This window comes from Charadrius vociferus, unplaced genomic scaffold (genome assembly GCF_000708025.1).
Source record: "Charadrius vociferus isolate BGI_N301 unplaced genomic scaffold, ASM70802v2 scaffold738, whole genome shotgun sequence".
NCBI classification, from domain to species: Eukaryota; Metazoa; Chordata; class Aves; order Charadriiformes; family Charadriidae; genus Charadrius; species Charadrius vociferus.
The window spans coordinates 272,605-294,214 of NW_009649467.1; the positions used below are offsets into that span (position 1 = coordinate 272,605).

At 38.5% G+C, this 21,610-nt stretch overlaps 1 protein-coding gene across 1 annotated transcript in view; it reads left to right on the plus strand.

Annotated features, from left to right (window-relative positions):
* The first annotated feature begins 5,204 nt into the window (after positions 1 to 5,204).
* Positions 5,205 to 21,610, plus strand: part of JMJD1C (jumonji domain containing 1C) — a 114,961-nt gene continuing 98,555 nt past the window's right edge. The window contains exon 1 of the mRNA XM_009889800.1: positions 5,205 to 5,363. The gene's annotated coding sequence lies outside the window, so the exon portion shown is untranslated. The remainder of the gene's footprint in view (positions 5,364 to 21,610) is intronic.

The window sequence follows — 21,610 nt, forward strand, 5'->3', positions numbered from 1 at the left end:
GGGCCGAAAATAAGCCATTCTTAAACATCCCATGAAAAGTATGTGCTGCAGAATTGAAGTTTGCAGGTTGCAGTTAACACCGGAGAATGCAACTTGGACTTGCGTTTTAATTGGTTAGTTTGAGAAACTTGTCCTGACATCTTGTAATATAGTTTCTGATTCTCTTAATTACTATGTGTAAGTTGGAGGCATCAAATGAGAATATTTTTTTCCTCTGATGATGGTACCATGGGTTTTAAAAACAAACAAAAACAAAGCAAAAAAACCCAAACCCACAAAACTTGTAGAAGTTTTTATTTATTGCATTTGAAACATGTTTTTTTTATACTTGCATATTTTCAAGTAAATTTCTGCTAAATTGCGTACAAGGTTTACATTCTCGTAATTAACTAATGGTACATCACAAGGTTGCAAAATTGACAACTGATTTTTGATGCTTGATTACATGCTAAGAGGTTTGGGTATATCATTTTAAGTTGTGTAACTAAGACTTGAATTCCACAGATAATTTTTAGCGCCTGAATTTTGAGTTCTCAACTCTTACAAATGGCATATAAAGTATATATGCATTATAATTGCACATGGTGTAATATTCTGCCTCATTCTTTTAGTTTAAAAAAGTTATGACTGAAACTCAATGGGATGTGCCTTGGCGCTCACCTTCAAGTTAGTAGCCAAATTTGTGTTGATGAAAGACTGTTCGATGTGGTATGAAACTAGAAGTGCTTTCGTTGCCTTATTAAAAGCATCTTGAGAAAAATGGCTTGATTTTTTTTTTTCTTTTTCCCTAGAAAAAGTATTTTGCTAACAAATCTTCAGGTGATAAAGGGGAAACTACATTTGTCCCTTAGGAGAGAAGACAGAACTTGTATTCTGTTAAATACAAATCAGGTGTATGGATCATTTTAGCACACCGGTTAGAAACTTAGTAGATAAATGCTGTACAGCACTGTATTTCCTTGTTACTAGAGATTACTTTGCCTTAAAATGATGCAAGTTTTTAGTGATTCTTGTAGCTGTATTGCCTGGAGTTCTTGCCAGGGCAAACTGAACCTCAAGTCAGCCTTTGGGTTGTTAACGCTGCAGTTGTTGTCTTCAACACTAACCAACCCCTGGGCATGGCATACACTACTGTATTGTTGGGGAGTTACAAACAGCATCCACCCGGCTCAGGTGGTTTTGAGAAAGTGGATGGTGCATGGACTATGTTTTTTAGCATTATAAAGTCAAACTTACTGGAAGTCAACATTGCTTTCGTGACAGTTTAAAGGGTTTCAGAATTCGTTTGGTCAGGCGTATTTATTTGGAGCAGAAGTGACTGGAAAACTCTGGATCACAGCACTGCATGTAGAGAATTCCACCGTGGTGGTTGTGTTTTGGCTTTGAAACAGCAATATTTGTTGCAATTGTTTGGCTGACTCCATTGGAAATTAATTTGTTGTCTTGCTTTACTTGGAAAAGCATGCTAAAAGCTTATGCTGCTTCCTGTTGGAAAAAAGTAGTGAGTTACAAAATTAGCACATTAATGCCAATTATAAATATAATATCATCCCAGTGGGAATTTCTCCTTTTTATGCAAGTGAACGCATACGTGGTGAGAAGACTTCAGCCGCTCTGGGAACACAAACTTCTGTATAGCTGACAAGGCAAGGAAGCAAAATTTGGCTGAAAAATCTCAAAATCAACATTCATTCTTAGGGAGGCAAATGTTGTAGAGTTTCTTGCTGTTCAGAGTTTTATCAGTGAAGCAAGAAAGATTAAATATTTTTCAGCCTTTGCACTCCTTAGGGTGTCTAACTTTGGCTTTACATTTTATTTTGTTGGCTTAAGTTGCTGGATTGCTTCCTTTCCTCCTTCTCTCCCCTTTTTACTCCCTTCCATAAGTTATGCTGCTCGGGATGCCGCTCTGCTCTGCGCAGTAGATCAGTGTGCAGAGAAGGAGGAAGCCTGTGTTCTTCAGGGGCTTTACGGTTGCCTGAGAAAAATTCATAATGGATTTTCCCGATTTAAGTATTTTCTAGCAGAAAAGAGAATGGGTAAAGGACTGGGCTCTGCATTTCCTCTGTGTTGTTTCTGCCTTTCAGAAAGGAACTTTGAGAAGCCAGTAGAAGGTTAATAGTCTTGGCATTGAAACCTGAATGTGGTGGAAGCTGGCAGAAGTAATTCCCAAGTATGGTTGTATGTGTATCGTACTAGAGGAGGAATATGGTGCCCTGGGCAATGGCAGACTGGCTCTGCGCCACGCTCCATTCTCTACTTTTCTTGGAACGGCTTCTTTCAAGATCTAATTAAACGGTGCCAGGAGACTCTGCAGATAGCTCAGCAATAACTCCCGCTGTCGTTGCACCGGATTTTGGTTTATTTGGGGTGCAAAACTTGCACACAAACACTAGATTGTATTACAGTTATCCACAGGTTTTGGCTAGTGTCCAGAAGATACAGTATGTTTTAGTGTGGTGGTTTCTAAACTGCTAACTCGGGCTTAGACTCATCTGTGTTTTTCAAAAACATTTATTCACTGGATTCCCCTTGCCTCCTATTTTTTTTTTTTTTTAATTCACTGCTGTGTGAGGTCTGGTGCTTAACCTCTTACGCCCTGTTACAGACTACCTAAGTAAAATGTCTTTCCAGATATTAAAATAAAATTGTTTGACCAGTCCAGAATAATTGAGTAGAATTTGCAGGAGGAGGAGCCAGGAGGAAGTTGACTTTAGGTAATGATTTTTCACTGTATTGTCACTGAAGGTTGTCTTTACATTTTGTCACTTGATCAATTGCAGAAATAAATTTCTCTTTAGAAGAGTTCAAAGTAGCTGCAAATACAAGATACTGCTGCTAAGATGGCTTGAGATACGATATGCTTTCCTGCCAGTGCTTTAAAGCATTACTGTGTTTACTGTTAACTCTGTTTTGATTGAGAAATTATTATTCTGCTACTTTATTATTTTAAAATTGATTTCTTGAAGTTAAGTTATTAAAAAGTGCTTTTTAGTGCAAGGTGTCAACTTGCAAATTTTGGTTTTGAGGTTTTGCTGCTGTTTTCTACTTCCTTTGTTAGAATAACATGTGATGGCTGTTACTGAGGTGAGAGGATAGTTTTATATACAGACTGTTCCTGTAGGGCTGATTCTAATGCCGTTGCAAAGACTAGCAGTAGGTTCCTCATCGTTTCAGTCAGAGAAATGGACAAAGGGAACAGGTAAAAGAGTAGTTGCATTGATGAACATGGTGATGCAGAGATGAGGAGGATGTCGGATGAAATGATGAGGATGAAATGTCAGAGGAGTGGCAGCAGGCAAATGGCAGAAATTCCAGATGTCGAGGTGGTGAATCCAGAGGGAAAGCTCTGCCCTTGGGAAATAAAGAAGGAACAGTATTTAATGCAGACAGCTGCCCCATGCACACTCTACCTTGACCCAGCGGTTAAGACCAGGCAAGAAAGAAAATGAGTAGTAAGATGAGATGTGAGATAAGAGGCGGAAAGACCAGTTGGCCGTGAATGGATATTGGTCACAACGAGCATGCACCATGACAGGGACACTCGGGTGTCAGTACTTGGTGGATGAAGAGTCAGGTGAGCAGTGAACGATAGCTGCAGTTAGTCGCAGTAGTGAGCAGCTCGTGGAGGTTGTGAGGAGGGAACAGTGAAATAAATGGATAGACTGAGCATAGCTTGACAGAACAAACTACTTTCTTCCTTTCTATTTGGACAGATTTTAAGCGGAGATGCAATAATGGGCTGTCATAGAAGAAAGTAACTGCAGCAAGTTATCTACTTAATCTGATGCTTTAAAGAGGGAAGGGAAAAGGAAGGGAGTGTGTAGGAACAGAATGGGAGTGATATGGGTTAAAAAAAAGTATCTATGCAGGGGGGAACTGGAATTTTGATACAGGAGTGAAAAGAGCCTTGGCGCAAATTTAAGTTGTGTACACAGAGGGAGAAGAACAAGATGAGAAGGAGCACTATGTAGTACACGTTTGGAAAGTGTGAGACAAAGTCTAGACAAGGAAGTATGTTGCAGGCCTAAAATTAACCAAAGTTAAAAAGACAAGAACATTTCAGTGACAGTGATTTAAGTTGTCAGAAGACGAGAGAGGAAGAAACTCCGGTTTCAGAAGTTGCCTTGGGTGTGGCTGAGAGCTGAAATTCAGGAGGGTAGCAAAGCATCTTCCCTTCTCCAGTTTGTATGACAAGCAGTGACATTTTTTTTAAAATGCTAGGTGTTTTTTCTTATAAACTTTCTTATAATTTGGAAAACAAAATAATTGATTATGTTGATTTTTTTTGTTTTATTTTAAATAAATTCTGTAATTTAGAAATGTGATGCTTTTAGAAGAGCGTGTTTGCTAATGCAGATAGCTTTTTGGGTAGTTTTTTGGCTCTGAATTCCCTCTTTTTTATAAGAGGAGACAAAAGGTTTGGCATTCGTAGGTTAGTGAATGCAGCTAAGGGAGGGTATGGTTGTTCTCTAAGAATGTGTCGGGGAGGACTGTATAATCTATAGGACAGGAGTGGCATAAGATCAAATAGTTGTAAACTGGCTCCAAATTTAATTTAGCTGGAAACAAAACGTGTGTGTGTGTGGGGGGGGGTTGTCGTCATCGTCCCTGTCCGTCCCTCCCTCTTCCCCCTCCCCCCAAGGAGTGGGATTCCAGAAGGAGAGAAATGGCAAGAAACTGAGCTGCTTCTCTTAGGTGCTGTGCGTTGGGCTTGCTTATTGTATAGTAACAGGGTCTACAGGCTCGATGTCCATTCTAGTTCTGTTTCAAATGGCTTTTTTTTTTCTTGAAAAGGTGTTTCTTTCTAGGTTTGTATTACATGACAAGTATTTGAACTGAGAATGAGAAATATTCTTAAAACTTATTTACTGATATGTAAATAGCTGTATGTATTACTTGAATGATACCAGTAAATACTACTTGTTATACTTTTCATTCATGATATAAGATACCAAACGTTAATGGTAATGTTTTAGCAAATGTAACCCTTCTCTCTTCAGCACAAAAGCACTGCCAAGAAAAAATTCTTCTGTGGTGCAGGAAATGTTTATATAATTTAAATACCATAACAGTAAAATGGGTGATATTAAGCACTTGCATTAAACTTTAAAACACATGCTTTCAAAAGCGTGTGTAGATGCACACATGCTGTGTATATGTAATAATGTGTGTCCTTTCCTGTTCTTGAATTCCCCTAGGTATATGTGGAATTTGATGACCTTGAATGGGAAAAGCGAGAATGGGTTAAAGTTTATGAAGATTTTGCAACCTTCTTGGTGGAGTACCAGCTGGTCTGGGCGAAAAGAAAGGACCCAAGCCAGACTCAGGGATCAAAGATCAAACAAATTCAATGGCCTGCATTGGTAAGATACTTGAGCAATTGCAAGTTACTAAACTATTTTAATCTCTTTCATTCTGTACTTCTTAAGAAACTGTTTAGGTTACTTAAGTGGTGGTGGAAAGTGGTGAGTGTGGAGGGGGAAGACGGTAAGAAAAGGATAAGAAAATACTAATAAAGTATGTTTGTGTTGAAAGGAGGGGAGCGATGTGATAGTAGTCATTCATCGTCCTTTTTTCAATAAACGTAGAGCACTGCAAAACTAGCTTCTGAGTGACATAATAGAACTAATGGCAGTTTACATAGTCAAAGCATCTTACAAATGTGAACTTACCAGCAACACATCTTACTGCTCTGTGGAGGATTGAAACTAAGGTGAAAAATAAACCCTTAATTTTGTGATTACACTCAACTCCCACAAAGAAGGTATCTAGAATTCAGGTCAGAGTTCAGAAAGATGAGAAGAGTGAGCAAAGATCAATAAAGTAAGTGATAATTGCTTGCCTGGTTTTTGAGATGATACTTGTGACTCACTCTATCTGCGCTGATGCCCAAACATTAAAGCTGCTGAGAGAACTGCTAGGAGGTTGTGTCCTTATTTGACATGCCTTTAGATAGACCTGATTGAATATTAAGGATCTGATGAGATAATCAAGTGAGCAATAAACATGTATTCCTTTTTTTTCTCCAAAGAAACTAATAATGCTTGCAAAGTCTTCAGAAGAGCCAAATAGATATGAGATTTCAGGAACCTACTCTATCGGATGTTTTTGCCTTGCAGAGAGTTGGTGAAGATTTCTCACAGACAGGCAGGTGAAAGGGAGCTCCAACAAATTTGCAAAATGGTGAAGAAGGGAAGTCTTAGATATATTTGATATGAATCTTAGTATCTATAACTTCAGTCTTTGGTTTTTAGAAATCTGTAGTTGTAATGAATTTAGATTGTGTTGTGGTGGGTTTTTTTTTTTCCCTCTGGACTTGAGCTGTGTCTCTGTTTCATTTAAATATTCCCTTTGTATTCTCATTTCTGAGCACTTGATGCATGATTATTTTTCTGGAGCTGTGGTTGGAACAGTCATGCTGATGGTCATGAAGGAGGCTGTTGAAGAAAGCTTAGTGGTGGAAGAGATGCATAGATGGTTTAGGATGGACTTACCTCCTTTTCAGCTGACACTCTGACTTGACTCACCTTGTATGGTTGTGCTAATGTGCTTAAGTAAAACAAGCTAAATTTCTGGATGTGCAGGCTTTTTTGTATATTTGCTTGTACGGGCAAACTTTCTGTTTCATGTTAGTATATCCTTGAGCAAGAATTTTTAGTTTTAGGGAGTCACGACGTTTGCTCTTTGAAGCCACCAATCTCTCCTTGATTGAGATCAGTTTTTTAAAATCTGTTAGCAATTTAGATACTAAGTACTCTGCTATTTTACATGCTTTTAATCTTGCCCTCTAGGGTAAAGATCCTTCTTGGGTTTAGAAGGCGTATATTTCTAGAAAGTATTCTAATCTGGCTGCTGATCCTGTCCCCATGTTAGAAGTATGCCTTTGTTTGGTAATGTGTGAAAACGTTTTAGTTGGACCTTTCTCTCAGTAGAGACTTTTCCAAACTTGTGCTGGTCCAGCAGAAGGCAGGAACGTTTTTTCTTCCGTCTCCATCTTATCTTTTATTCTTGTTTTAACGTTACGTTATTGAGGTAGCTAATAGGCATGAAAAGGAAGGTTTGCAAAAGATCCACCTCTTGCTTTTACAATTAAAAAATTGAAATCATATATTCCAAAGTGGGGCTCAGATAGCTTGTTGGGTCACAGTTTCTAAATGTTGAAGATGACAAGTTCTCAGGATTTGTACTTGGTCTGCCTACAAATGTTCTAGCAATTGTTTTCTGAGTCAAACCCTCTAGTCATCCATTCCAGGAAACGCATATTTGAGGGAAAGTGCAGATACAGGATATTAACTCTAGTTAGAGCAGATTTCTTCCATAGAGACCTCCCAAAGTTCTGCTCTATATCAATAGCTGCACTGAGCGCTCCAGGCCTTGGGGAACAGGGAGGGTGCTCAAATTGTCAGAATACTTACGGGTTTTGTTTCCAGACTATCTGAACACTCTGGTGTAGTGGAGTGGATGATGTCTATGAAGGTTTGGGTTGGTTTTTTTTTTTTTGTCAAAACAAGACTTACTAAAAGTGGTAACGCAATAGAAAAGGTGGTAAAAAAAAATCGATTTGCCAAACAGCGATAGGAATATCTTCACTGTTATGTGAAATGCTGAGCATGGATGTGATAATCCACGCTTTTTGGAAAAGTTGAGTCTTGCTCTAGTTACTAAACGAAAAGTCTCAATCTTTCCCATGCGTGCAAACTATATTGACAAAACTCATACATGTTTTTGACCACCCTGTCTTCATATTAAATACCAAATTAAGAGTTTCTGGTGCAATTTATTTTGGATGCCAACATATATGCAGTAAAGCAATATTTAAGTGTATTTTATATAGTAGTTCTACAGGATCTTTGCCTTTAGTGGAGTGAATGGAAAGTGCTTGTGTATTTAGATGGTTATCAACTTCTGTTCTTTTCTTTTTTGATCTACATATTCTGTATTTACTGTGTAGTATTCAAACCTGATCAAAAGACAAGGTCTGTAATTTCCTGTGGCACTTTCTGCAGGCAGTCATCAGTCTACTATCTATGTACTTCACAATTAACGATTTCTTTTATTACTCAATTGTGTGATGAAATGTAATCTCCACTTTACAGATGAAATTGCTAGAATGCATGTTGGTCACAAGTGTTTGTTATTTTTAAATGCCTTGAATGCCTGAGGTGTAGGTGTTATTGAAAGCACAGCGTCCATTGACTTTGTGTAGCTGTGCTTTAAGATTTTAGGCTGTTGTGACAGGTGCTGAGAAAGTGAGGAAATGAGCAGTACCACCTCTTTCTCCTTGCTTAGAAACTTGGTAACAGAGGAGGGATAGATTATCCCCTGGATTCGGTTTCTCTCATGATGAGGTTATTTCTTTTAGTAGAGTTCCTGCCTCATCCATGCTGAAGGTGAAAAGTTGACCATAAATGGGCCTGGAGTACTGTTTGCAGCAACATGCTTCATCGTATCAGAGTCACTCTGATGGCGTTGACTAGATACTTGTTTCTGGGCCACTGTGCAAGTCTCTGAAAGAGAAGGGAAGTGTAGTGCCTCAGCTTGTTCATGCTGTAATCAAATGCTTTTCCTTCTTGTGGGTTTTTTTCTGGAAAGAGTAACCTTGCATGTGGGGTATTTACAAGCATAGAAGAAAAGACTACCAAGAAGCATAAAGAAATGGCGATGGTGATACAGTGATGTCAGCATAAATGTAGCCTATACATTGGGGAACACGGTTTTTGGTAGATAACACTTGTTATTTACCTCAAGTAATGGAGATGCTTTACACATGCCAATGCAGAAGAAAACTTCTCAGGCAAAGAGGTGGCATAGGAAAAAATGAAAGTACAGATATTGAAAGCTTAAAAAGTGTTGGTAGTGGAAATGAGTGGTATGTCTTTCCATAATAAGGGATTAAGAAAAGTATCATCAGTTTAGTTTGGTAAACAAGGGGTGGGTGTATGTCACAAGGATACAAAAAGAGGGGAGTGATGGGCTCAAAGTGATGGGCTAGGAGAATTACCAGCACTTCAAAAATGAGGTAAAATTGATTTTTGAGTTCCTCAGGAAACAACTTTGAAGCAATTGAGATGATGGTTACAAATTTTTGATCTGTGGGTGGATAAGAATAGTTGTATTTTAGGGGGAGTAAATTAATCTCCCTGGTATAGAAATAGTTTGGGTACTAGAGAGTGTGTTAGAAATCAGTGATAAAATCATGCCTATGATACCCTTCAGTCTGAAGTCTTAGGAGTATGATGGTATCCCCTCAGCAGCTGAGAAAGGAGATGGAAGTAAATGTGTGGGCAGGGTGACAAACTGGAGCCAAGGTTTTACTGTGGACAGAACAGAATGCTTCTGTGAGCTGTCGGTTTCAATTTACTTACTCTATCTCGAACTGCATATTAAAATATCTAGAAATAAAGTGTAGAGGGAGAAAAAGAGGGGACTAAGGACAGAAGCTGCTAGAGCCATCTTAGAGAATAATAAAATAATGTGGAAGAGAGGTTTAAGGTGATAGACTGACTAGGAGGGGACACTATGGTAGAAACTTAGATAGCAGTTCAGTCACCTTAACAGCATCAACTTTATATGTTTAAAGCATAGGAAGGTGTGGACTGAGTGCCTTTTCTTAATATTTTTGTTTGCGAAGAGGGTTTTGGAAACTTCAGTAATGTGCTGAAAATTTTTCATTGAAGGTGTACAGACAGAAATGGCAGAAATAAATTTAAGATAGGTATTTTAAGGGGCATAGTCCATAATCTTGGAAAGAAAATAAGGGAAGAAGGGTAATTGAAAATGCAATTAAGATTAAAGGAGTTTAAGATGGATAGATTGTGGCAAGTTTGTACTTTAAGGAAAAGGAGCTAGGAAAATACAGGAGGTTGGAAAGAAAAGGTTTGGAATTGGAGATAAGGAAAAGTGAATGCATTGAATGGGAGCACACGTGAGAAACTTCTGCACTTGCAACAAGAAAGGAAGAGACTATTGTAGAACAGGGGAAGGAAAAGTATTATCTTATTTTGGCCTTTTCCTTTTGGAAGAAACTGTCAGTTGTGCAGGGTAGATGACAAAGGAGGAGACAGTTGAACTTAGTCTAATGTGATGAAAAATGGGTCTGGGGAATGGTTCGTTCAGCTGGCAGGGCAGAGCTGGGTGCCTGGGAAGGTTACATACAGGCACGGGTGATGGGTCAGGGGTTTCATATGTTCCACTGGGTATGGTTTGTTTTGTAAAGTTTGTGTTACCTGTTATTATATCTATAAATAAAGCAGTGCTGCTTGTGAATTCAGTATGAATTCATATATAATAAATCAGAAGAATCCATCTTAATTCTCTGTTGGTTTGAAAATGGAGACCATGCTTCGCTAGCTTTACAGTACTTGTCAAACCAACAGATTTGCCCTATGGTCTCAACTAGTGCAAAGGTCTGCAATAACTGTGTCACTCCCAGTTTTGGTGCTGGCATACAGCAAGAACTGGTTCTTCTGCAATTTTATGGTTCAGAAGAGTGTACATATATATATATTTATATATATGAATATAAATCAAACTATGTTTCATCTGGAGATCCTGAATGTGCTTATCTCCTAAGGTAAGGGTGGCTGCAGGACCAACCTAATACACCTCCCCAAAAAACACCCCAAAACAACAAACCAAAAAAACCCCCATGTGTCTGCCTCTCTCTCTCGGAACAAGTGAAGTCATTGCTAAACCGGTGGCTTGAGAACAGTCTTTCCTGGGACTCTGTCCAGGGCTCTGCAAGAATATAGAGCTTTAGCCAGGCTTATAACAAAACCATGGACAAAGGGTGGATCTTCATTGGCAACAACTAACTCTTTTCCGCTGTGAGAATCTGGAGCTGATTTATGGTGGACAGTGCCAGTGTCACCTGTGGGACTGTGGGCGTTCAGTCTGACCATCATGCTAATGAGGAGGTTGTCTTGCAGAAGAATGAGATGAGGTTTGCTCTGGGGGGTAGTGGACGTGTTTGTTCTGCTAGATATGAATGAGGCCATATGTTCATGCTGACTGAGTGTTAGGGTACTTGGTAAAGTATAAGACTAGAAGTGTTCATGTACACGTGGAGGATAAACTTGTCCCCTGACCTTATGTAGCCTTTCCCCCTCCCTCCGTGCCCCTCTGTCCCAGCTGTCAATTGCAGAATCCTTTTGCTTGACCGCATTCTGCTTCAGCTGGCATGATTGTGTTGGATTATAAAGTAAATACTTATAAAGTGCCAGTTTATGGGCATTTGTGTCACGATTAAAGAAGAAAGTGTACAGATTGAACAACAAGCTTTTATAGAGCTTCCAGAGATTCATGAGACAAATCAAATTCTTTATTTTTTGCATGATGATGGAAAGTAGAACAGGTCCCTTGTTTGTTCCTGTTTATACCGTGACGCACTACCACTTTTTCACTCTCTCAAGGATTTGTTTTCTTCCTTGTCTTGATGGTCTAATTTTAGCATTTCTGAGTACGTTTTTCTTTCATATGTTGTTCCCAGGGATCAGATTGATCCCCTTCAAACTCATGAGTTTCTGTGGGTACTGCTAATGTTCCCCCTACATATTCAATTACTTCACTGCAGCTTGGTCTTCTCCCTCTGCACAATGAAAAATAGAGGTATACACTGCCAGATATTGCGATTAAATCCTCAGCAGGCACTCAAAATACTCTAGCAGTAAAAAGAAGTAAGTTCACAATGGATTACTGTGTATATGGAAAGCAAGGCAGAGAGGAGGCTCAGTCTCCCGAGTCCTAAAAATAAGTAAAAACTTTGAGGATATTTCAAATTTGAGGGGAGGAAGTACTGTAGCTTCCAGGGAAAACAATCAAAAACTAATAGTGGACTTTTTTCAGCTTCTCCATTCCCTGCATCAGAATGCTAGCGCTTGTATACCTTGTTAATCTGGGGAAAAGATGAGATACATACAACAGAGAAAATGCTTGGAAACTGTCAGCTTCTTGGAAGAGATTTAAGACACTTTAGAGCTTGGGGAAGAGAAAATTTAAGTAACTGACTCAGCAGAGCATAAATGACCTGATTTTTGCTGCATTGTGAAAGACAGTAACATGCAGAAACAGCACTTGGAGATGGTTCAAAGATTACTTTGCTGGAGAGTACGTTACTGTAATATTCCCACAGAACATAAATGTCTCAAGCAGTACCACATCCCGCCTGTGTACTTTGGCACTTGCTTTTTTTAAACTACTGCTTACTGGGAGCCACTGCTCTCCACACAGCCTTCTAAGCAGAGGCCATTACCTTCCCAGGACATGCCCCTAATGAGCAGCAATAAACTGAAATCTGTCTCCCCAGATGCTCGGTTGTGAAATATGGGTGTTGTCCTATGTCTTCCCACTCTGGAAATGAGTGACGGAGTGGAAAGCTTCACTGCAGTGTGGGCTTGTTTGTGGCCCTGGTACTTTTTGTACACTTCACACTACTACGTTGTTTGTTCCAAAATTCTCTGTCTCAAGGTGTTGGCTAATGAGAAGCTCTTATTTAATTTTTGGTTTTTTGCTTTCTTCTTGTTAAACTTGTACTTCTAAGCAATGGAGATCCTTTTTATTTGAAATGATTTAGTTTTCTAACGGCATGTTTCCGTATATAAAATACATAACTTGTAGTTAGGTGCTATTCTAAGAATTGTTCTTAATAGCAAATTCATTTATGGGAGTGCTAGAATTCCAAACAAAATAGAGTATTTTCTAGACTTCAGCCTTAAAGTAGCAGTAAGCACAAGTCATTTTGATCATATGGGCCTGGGAGTTGCCATTTTGTCAGCTTCTCTAGAGAAAGCTGCTTTGGTATGTCACAGCATCTTGGACGTCTCTGTACTTCAGGTTCTTTCTTGCTGGTAGAGCACTTCTTGTTCTCCAAGGATTACACAAATTAAATAACTAGATATTTTTTAGCATCCTTCAGCTGCAGCACTAAGCAAATTGAGTGTGGCTCTGTCACTTGCACCTGTTCAAAAGACAGATAGCAATGAAATGGTGGTAATAATTTGTGTTTCTGTAAAAGATAGACAGAGGTTCCATATTCAAGCTAGGCAGTTAAAGCACAGTAGAGCAGCCACAGTTGCAGGGAGCTCAGTGCAGGATAACTGCTTACATATCGATTTTATAACTGTTGCTGAAACCTATATTGCCATGGTTACACTCCTGTTGTGACCACAGTCAGCGAGCTCGAAGTTAGTGTAGGTGTATCTGAACTGCATTCACGCTTCCAGCTTCAGTGTTGACCTACTCCACAACTTCATCAGTTATAAAAGCAAAGAGCTATGCTGGGTCCGCTGGAATTGACTGGGAAGTCTGAAGTCTTTGGTTTTTGTTAATAGCGTTTATGAGAACAAATCTTCTGTTTGTGGTGAAAAACCAAATTGCCTCGTAGCTCTCTAGATGATCTGAACTTCTTCAATGAACTAGAAGGATCAGCTCAACTTTGGACTTACAGTGGTAAGCAGAATGTGGATGTAGTTTGTTATTTCAGCACAGTGGTTTGGAAATTCAACTTCCAGAGCTTGGGCATTGGAAGAATGATTGAATGCCTGCAGTACCTTTTGTGTATCTCCATCAGTCTGGTCACTCACAGTCTATTTGTTACTGTTTATCTAAATTACTACTTACATGTATTATAAATATATACATTTTATATATGTGTGGGTATGTATTTACAGATGTGTGTATATAGAGATACACACACACACAATATTTTTCTCTATGTATAAAAAACATAAAAATTCCCCTGACCTATACCTGTTGAGAGGCTGTACAGTGAGGGAAGGATGTCAGTGTGGTACTTGTTCTCCATCCGAATGGTGGCTGTCCAGAATGAGGAAAGCTGTGCCAGAAAACTTCCATCCACAAGCAACTGCTCAGGGTTTTTCTTGTGATGGCGGGGAGGAGCAGCTGGGCTTTACACCTGTCAAATCTACTTGGCAGCTAATTTCGAAAGCCACCCACTGTTAAAGTCTCCACTGCTGCTTCTGTGCATTAATGACTTGTCAGCTGTGCAATACTGAAGCACAGCTCTCTTCATGCTGACTTAAGTAAGATGAGTTATGGAAGGCGTAATTAGAGTTTTATGAGTTTCTTGTTCTCCTTTCCCAGAATTCCAGCAGCAGCTTCTGGGTTTCATCGTGAATCCCATGATGAGCTGTATGAAGTTGCAATATCCATCCTAAACGTATAGCTGCATGTAGAACCCACCCAAAATGCAAAGCATCTTTTCTGAGAAAGTGCTTCAGTAGTTTGCACGTTACTGTGTGGATGCATATGGCCCTGTGTACATAGTCTGTTCTCCTACAGCTGCGACATAGGAGCTTCAGGTGAAATTAATGTCTGGATGAAGTCAAAATGTTGCAGTCAGGCCCAAACACTGCATTTTCCTAGGTTAGAGTAAAAATTCTGCATTTTGCAGAGTACAGAGAATCTGAGGGAAGCTTTTTTGATGGTACTAAGAAAGCATATACTTCAGCTCCACCTGTATTTTGGTTATGGTCATATAAAGAAGGCAACTGTTTCTTCTAACGTAGTCTTTTGTGTGGAGTGACTCCACAGAGCATTTTAGTCATGTCATGATTGCATCACTTTATTTTACCTTCTCCTCAGCCTACCACAGCCACAGAACAGGCATGTGTGAAACAATATTCCCTTAATTTCTGTGAATTTCTTGTAGCACTTTACTTCTTTTTATGGCAGTAGCAGAAGGTCTTGTCACTGGATATAGTCTTTCACAATTTTGAATAACCGACGTAAGTGATGGTGGGGGATCTTGTGTTGCTAGATTCAAAAAGACAATTGTCAACATGGATCAAGAAGACACAGAGGAAGACTTTTTGGTCCTTTGAGCCCTTGTGGTGTGGAAAAGAATGTTAATATTTGGGATAACAAGGAAATGGACTTGAAAACAGGATAGTTTCTTTACCTTGTGTGGTGAATGTGATACTCATGTCACTGGTTAGGCTGCTGGGAGGAGAAAGTTGTCTCCTTTATATGATTTTGGCAGAGCCTGGGGAAAAAATTGTAATCTCGCTTCTGCAACCCAGAGTTGGAGCTCAGTAGTGCTATGGCAGTAATTTTGAAAGCGCTTCTGCTTTACAAACAAGTTCAAAACAAAACAAAACCAAAGCCTAACTTCCTTTCAGGTCAATCTGTTACGGATGTGGTTTCACAGTGAATTTAACCAATCTCTTACTGATGCTGAAAGGGACAGTGCTACCACCTTCCCTTTTTGGTGCTTTGGCTTAAAACCCCCTAAATTTCAGTTAGATGTGCAAGCTCTGTTCCCTAGGGCGTGTATACACACTCACGGCCCCCCCATCAGTGTACAAAAGTATTCTACATCATTGGTTACACTAAGCTCTTGTGAAGTATGCAGAGAGATACGTGAGAATGAAGGGCTGTTGTTTATACTATCGTGCATTGTCTGTACTTGAATAGTATTGATCACTTCTGTTTTATTATATGTTTGGATTTCGTTCTGCACTTTTAGGGCTCTGCATTTGAAAAAAGATTCTGAAAGGAGATCTTGGTAGTTAGGTACCATAAACAGAAACTTCTTTTGTTGGCAGATGTTGCAGGCCTTCAGTTACGCTAAAACAGACTAAGTACTTACAGCAAAAGGTTGTCTTTTTTATTTCTTGTTTGTCATAGGTGCTAAAGCATTATAAATGGGTTCTGCATGATCCATTTATCATGAACAATCCATGTTTTCATAATGACAGTTTTTTTAGACCACAAAATGTTGAATTTTCACAGCAACCTCGTATACTGCTGAAGTTGTTCTAGCAATGATTTGATGTCGTCCATCTAGTAAGTCTACATTTTTAATTTAGGGAGAAAACTGAACCTAGGGAAGATGTTCAGGAACCAGCATGTCAGCTTCAGGTGTTTAACCTGCATGAGGAGGCTAGCTGGGATAGAACCTGTATTTTATATCTTTAATGTCCTAAAATTTCTGATAACTTCTTTTTTTTTTTTTTTTCTGACAAAGTGACTATCATTCTTATTTTCTGAAAAACAAACTCTTAAGCAGTAAAACCATTATGTCCTCTATTCCTGGCTTCACTGTTATAGCAGCAGTCTCCTGAAGTACTTACCAGTTCCTTTCAGGTGCGTGTTTGTATGGGAACACGCGTTACTTCCTGAACTTCACACTGCAGCATTTATGTCAACACAGGTTTCATCAGTGTTTCTGAAGCCTTTCTCAGATTTGGTGGCTCTGCGCGTGCACCAGCTGGGCAGGAGGAACGGAAATGTGTGTTGTCTGCAAGTTGTGCCACTGGTGATGACAAGGGTGACGATGTGATTAAGCAGTAACCACCAGCTAATTAGAATTGTGAGGGAGTACTGATGGGGAGAGAAGGGCAGAGAACCTGCTGAAGGCACAGGTTTGTTTCTTCTACTGAGCAGTTTTCTTCTCTCCTTTTTTATTAAAAGAAAAAAAAAACACCCAGTTTTTATTTTACATGCCACATCCAATTGGGTGCAGTGTGTTCAAAATCCATTCTCTCTGAGCATGCAGAGGCTAGGGCCGGGAGCATATTGTTTTACCACTTCCCTTCTCGTACCCTGGGGTTAACATCCTTCCAGCTGCTGGTCAAATCAGGAAGTTGAGTCAAGGGCTAGAAATGGCAAATACACTTTCAGTGACTTCTTAAAAGAAAAAGCAAAAACTTAAACTGAAGACGTTTATGTTTCTCTTCGCAATGTGTGTCCTGTTAGGATGATGTCAGTCTTAAGCAAATGATGAACAGCACTAAAACCATTTAATTTTTTGAAATTCATCGGGTATTGAGAAACAACCAGTTTGTCATATCTGGTTTTACAATCCTGCTGCTTTTCTACCTTTTCTTGTGTGGAATAGTCACATAAATGGGGGAAGGACATACAGTGAAACTTGGTTTTATGTTTGGGGTCCCCCCCTCAATCCTATCTCCTCTTCCTTGCAGTAAAGCTTGAGGTTATGTCAACAATAGTTATTGGTTATTTTAAAGATATTTTATCTTATTTAGTGTGCATTGCATGTTTAAAGCATTATTACATAGAATATCCTTAATACCAGAAAGTGAATCAATGTTAAGAACTATAAATTTAGGGCTATGTAAAGGTGTTAGGAACCAAAACAATTTCTGAAAATTATTCATTAAACTGACTTTGTAAGCAAAATAGTCTACTATTGATTAGGGAATGGGTCTTTGTTTGAAAATAATATCCTTTAGCAGTAATTAATATTTTACTAGAGAAACATGGCTGACCTCATCTAACCCTGAGTGTCTGACTCATTATTTACCGATAGGTGAATTATTAACACAATTAATGATCTAGTGTTTATTTTTTGTCTAGTGACTCTCATAGGGTCTACACCAGTCATGGGTAGAAAAAAGTATTTTGTTAAGGTTTTTGGTCTTTTATTAGCTGCTTTTGTGTTCCATTTTGATTGCTTAATGGAAAAGACTTGGTCCATTAGTTAAGCAATTATTAGAAATTTACATGAAACCTCTGAATATTTAATTTTTGAACAGAACGGTTTAAGAAAAATATTAACTATTTTTACATATAATGCATCATTCTGAAAAACTCTTGACTGAGTATTTTAATTTGAAATTTCTCATCAATTTTGAGTTTAAGACATTGGGTAAGTACCTCATTTCTTTTATTAAATGATGCAGAATTATATTTCTGTTCATAGCATTAGTTTTGGATGGTTTTGAAAAATTCTTTCTTACTTCATTGAAGGGTTTTGCTGGGATTTAAAATGCATATACTGAATTGCTACAAACTATATTAGTACCATCACAATAGGAATAAAATACTGATTTGTAAGGCTGACTGAATGGATGCCTTTGGAATCACTAAAACATTTAGCTGAAGCCTAAAATGATCCGAATAGTACTTCTTATTGTTGGTTGATGAATTTAGCTATTTTGAAAGTATAATAATAAAGCTAAATATTAATATGAATACACAAAATCCATTTATGTGCTTTATAGAATTTTTTGCATTAATTTTGCATTTAAGAGTGTAAGTGGCTTTTTAGATAACAATGTTCCTGTGTATTTGCCTGGAATAGGTTTTATTTGGTCTAACCAGTGTTGTAGCGAGGCTCTGTTGCCAAGCTAAAGCCTGTTGGTTTTGGTTCCAGTATTTCTGTTTGTCCAGGTATGCTTTTGCTTACTATATTTTTACTATTCTAAATTACAATGCTTTTAGTACTTGTAGTACTTTAGTATTCTAAATGATTCCTAAAACTTTTGCATTGCTTTTACATTTAAAGCCAACTTCTTTTTCGTATCATGATTATCTAAAGTACTACAGAAGTGCCAGGGTATGTCTTTGTAGCTTACAGAAAGGGTAGTTTGAAGATGCACCAAAACACATTGCCTTTCAGGAATTTTGTGAGTAGTGAATTGTACATGATAGCAATGTACATGAAGAAGTCTCGACACCTCCGTAAACTGCTGCGACAAGTTTGGCAGGATCACTTCCTTAGTGAAGTCTGAGGCAAGATGATAATCGTTTTAATTGCGAAGACTGGGCAGCACTTCCAGCCTTTAGTGTCTCCTTTAGATTACTTAGGACTGTTGACACTGTTTTACTTTTTGGGTAAGAAGTGTTTACAGGGTAGTTTGAGAGCTGGTAAAGAATTCACTATTAATCCTTTATTGGCAAGCAGAGTGATAGGTATGTGTGCGCAGTCGTCTTCTAAGACTCATGGTGCAATTAATTTATATGGGAAGAATGAGAAATATTTGGGGCAACTTATTGGTGACTGTGGAGGAATTAAAGTCAGAAAACTTTTTGGAACTTTGGCATATAGGAAATAACATAAAACTAAAATAGAATCACTGTGTGCATTTATTTTTAAAGTACTTAACTTAAGGCTTTATGGGTGTTTGCCTACTTCCTAGCAAGATGCTAGCTTCTGTCATGTGGAAAAAGCAGTTCCAGGTTTGTGAGTTCGTCAGCACTTGTTTGTAGCAAGCTGACTTCTGTCAGGTATCACCTAGACAGACAGAATTTTGTGAACCACCACTAAGCGCCATCAAGTTTGCTGGTGAAGGTAGCGGCAAACAGCGGCAATATCTGATTAATCAAGACTGGTGCAGTCCTCACAGAATAATATGTTTGACTTGATTTGCAGGTGAAGGGATTGCAGATGATTTTTATAAGCCTGACCACTATGTGTATTACATGGAGAACCTGCTGTGACTCTTCGCTTCTTTTCCTCCCCCTCCAAAATGTGGTCAGGTTGAAATGCAGCTCTGCTATCTGTCTGAATGTGGAGCAATTTGTGTTTCCATTAAATGTGCATAATCTCAAATGAGCTTTTCTTAGGGAAGAATTTATGTGGTCTTCCATATGCTCTCTTATTAACAGTTTTGATCTTCTGTCCATATATATATATATATAAACACCTATATCTTGGCAGTTAATCTGCATATATAAGCACTGTGGTATTCGTAGTACTAGAAGGTTATGCTTATGAGGGGCTTGATGGCATTCTTAATTGATCATATGGTTTTTCTCCGACAAGCTATTTTCCTGTGTTACTATCAAAATACCCAGTGAACTGTGATTAATCATATTTGGCACACGGCTCTGGAATCACTGCCACTGCCATAGAATGTCGATTTCGACATCTTTGGCTGCTGCAATTGCACAATCTTTTAACAATAGACGTACTTGGAGTTCCTTCAATACAAATGACATTATTGGCACGCATAAGATGGTATACTAGATTATTTATTGGAATAATCGCTGTCCCTTTTATTGAGCCTTTTAAATCCTGCTCTGAATATCTAACCCAGGCTTCCTTTCAAAGTGGCAAAATGACCAATGTCATCTCCTTAAACCTTACATAAGCACGTACAAAGTTCAAATGAAAGCAGGAAGGGCAACTGTTCCACACATCCAGTCAGAGGAGGTTAATGCTATCAGATGGTGTTTCACTGGTCCTATATCTGCTCGCCTTTTGGTAATATAGTGTATGACATCGTAACTATCAAAAGAATTGCCCCAGGTCTTTCTGTTTGTGTTATTTTAGGCAAATTTTGGATAGTAGGGAGACAGACTGGCAGATTCTAAGCATTGCCTTTTAGATATTAATGGTATTTAAACATATGCTTTAATTATGTATTTACACTGCAGCACTGATTTATTTTTTTTTTTTTTCCTAAATCTCAATAATGATATAAAGTATAGGTCTGTTACTTAGCTATGAATGTTTTTGGCACCGTGAGACTATGAAAGGTAGTTGATAGCTAGTTACTTTCTATTGGGGAAGTGTTTTTCTTTAACATATATGGACCATTTTCACTGGTTTTAACCAGGGTCTTAGCATATACATTGTGAATTTAATGCACTAGCTGTAGTTTGCTTTCTCAATACAGTTTCAGTATATCTCTTTTTAACTAATGTAATCCAGATTTTTGCTAGTTGCCTTTAGAGTTTCTTTGAAATGAATTAAAAGATCTGTTTATTTTCATAAATGAGAGATGAAGATGGGAGATAACCGGAAAGTCATTGCAAGATTTATAAAACACAATAAATTCTGAATACTATTATGATGGCCAGCAATAACATTTTGACTGTAAAAAGTAAATGAAGAAAACCCAGTAATTGTTTATATCAAATTTCTTATGGAAAATAAGCCATTAGGCCAAAGCAGATACTTGCTTCTTTCTTGAAATTTTCGACCATGATCCAAAACTGTGAGGAGCCAAAGAATATTGGTAAATGTGTGCAGGTAAAAACAGGAATGTTAATTTATCAGAAGCCGAGGCTTATTGTCTATTTCCAAGGTAGACGTGAGAATGTGGGTATGAAGTACCCACAAATTAACTGTAATAAGTAAGGCTAAGCAGTTCTCTCTTTTCATTTTTCTTTTGAGCAATGTTGTCTTCAAACAGCGTTCCCATCAGAGTAGTGGAATTACGACGTTAAAAAATCTGTATGTAAAATGATGTTCAATCCTGTATGTCTTCAACTTTTATAGTTCTTCACCAGTGTTTTTATCACGCTCTACAAGTAATTCATTCTGCACAGATGTTTTTTCTACAGTATTTTGGGTGTTCTATGTCAGAGACATGCTTGGATCCACCTTCACTGAATCTCCCTCCCCCTTCCTCGGTGGCTTTGATCAGTTCACCAGACCATGTATTTGCCTCTTCTGCCATGCAGAGAAAAACTGTGTTCTCTTTGTTCTTTATGTTTTACTGCTCATTGAACTGTCATGCAGGCTAGTCACTCTGAGGGTTGAGCTTGCAAGTGGGACCAGTTGTAGAGTGAGGGAAATAACGTAGTTGCTAGCTGCAACTAAGGATGAAATTCCTTAGCAAAAACTTCATCTTTATAGCGTATGTGGAGAAAGGCCAGAGTTTCCACCACATGGACATGGACTCAGTAGTGCTCTGCTTTGAGATTTATGGGGCAGCTTACAGATCCGAGTCATCTCTCCAGACTCATGATTTGCAGCCTGTTAATGGTTTAGGCTCAGCTTGCAACCATGAAGGCTGGAAATACAATTTTATTACTGAGAAGTCGTTCTCTTGAGTAGTTTTGTGGCAAGAGGTGAGTTCACTTCTGATTTCTTATGATTCCCTAGGCATAGAAATAG